The sequence below is a fragment of the Microtus pennsylvanicus genome, chromosome 5 (genome assembly GCF_037038515.1).
Source record: "Microtus pennsylvanicus isolate mMicPen1 chromosome 5, mMicPen1.hap1, whole genome shotgun sequence".
NCBI lineage: Eukaryota > Metazoa > Chordata > Mammalia > Rodentia > Cricetidae > Microtus > Microtus pennsylvanicus.
This window is the reverse complement of record NC_134583.1, coordinates 121365014-121366731: the sequence shown is the minus strand read 5'-3', so window position 1 is coordinate 121366731 and position 1718 is coordinate 121365014.

Sequence of the window (1718 nt, the reverse complement as noted above, 5' to 3'; positions counted from 1 at the left end):
GGGAGATGTCTTCATTGGCAAAATGCTTGCCTTGCAAGTGCAGGAACCTGAGTTTAATCCCTAAAACCCGCACTAAAATCCAGATGAGGTGACCTGTGTTTGGAATCCCAGTGCTAGATCCTGGAGAGTGGGTTCCTGGAGCTTCTAGCCAGCCAGTCTGGCCTAATTGGTAAGCTCTGCACGGTGAGAGACCGCGCCTCAAAGGGGATGGATGGCATCCCTAAGGATGGCACTGAGCATGCACACGCACACACATACACACATGCACACAAACACATGCACACATAAATAAAATAAAAAGACAGGCCACATATGGGAATTAAATATAGATATGTATGTATAATCTAAAACATAAAGAATTCCTACAATCCAATAATAAAGACAAATTAAATGGATAAAAATAGATATCAATAAAAGGAGTAAAAGATACGAATAGATACTTCTTTGAAAGCAAAAAATTGAAAAAGATACACAAATGAAGAGAAACACATTGAGAGGGGTCAGCACCATTCATTCACTAGTCCTTGGTGAAACGCAAGTCACTACCACCAGGTAACATCTACTAGAATGGTTATAAATTTTTAATGGGTAACAGTTATTCAAGTTTACAAACTGGGACAAGAGAAAAACATGTCACCGAACATACCGTTCGCAGACAGCAGGCCTCTGGGAGGGTGTGCCTGCGATGTGACTGCCCCGTGTGGTGGAGCTGGGCTGGGCAGAGTGGGTGGTGAGGGGGCGGGAGCAATGCTCTGTTGGGTTGTACCATGGGTAGCTGGAGGGGCAGAGGCACTCATTCTTGGCTTGTGTTTCAGGGTGGGACTGTTAATGCTCCCTCTGTGGATCTCGGCACCTGCTCCCGTGCTGGGCTGGATGCAAAGCCCCCCAGCTGCAGCAAGGTACCCAGTGGGGACTTGATAGGCATCCAGCCCCTTCACTCCAAATACACACGAAGTCTAAATAGGTTGCAATCACAAGTTCAAGACGAAACCACTCCACCACACAGTACAGTCACATCGCAGGCACCCCCTCCCAGAGGCCTGCTGTCTGCGAACGCTAGCCTGCTGAGTTTGGTGATGTGTTTTCCTCTGGTTTCACGCACAGCTTGTAAACTTGAATAACTGTTATCTATTAAAAATTTATAACCATTCTAGTAGATGTTACCTGGTGATAGTGACTTGCATTTCACCACAAGCAAACAAACAAACAAATGTGTGCGCAGCCCTCAGTCGGATTGGCAACCCCTGTAAATCAAGGAGCCACAGCACGCGCGAGGCAGTTGGGCTCTCCTGCTCGGGTAAGTAAGGAATAGCACCTACAAAAGGGCAGATTTCACACACGACCAGGTTCAGCAAGAAAACTAGAGGCTGGGAAGGGCCCTGCAGAAGTGCAAGAACACCTAGGTCCTGTCTCCTCTTCAGCAAGTTTGTTCTCTATGGGGCCTCAGTTTCCCTCTCTGTAAATCTATGGGGAATGCCTTTAGCTAAGTCAAGCAGAAAGGCCTCGGAAAGCAGTGTCACTGGCACGCAGCAGGTGCCTCTACTGGCCTTCCTTATGCCAGGGAGAATGTGGCACCGCACCCCAGCACCCGCAGCTCGCCAGGACGGTGACCAATAAGACCAGTGGCCTCCGGGACAAGGGCAATGTCAAGCAAGACCGATGCCAGACCGGGGCGGGGCTCGAACCTACACGACACGCCCCGGTCACGTGGTTGGGTC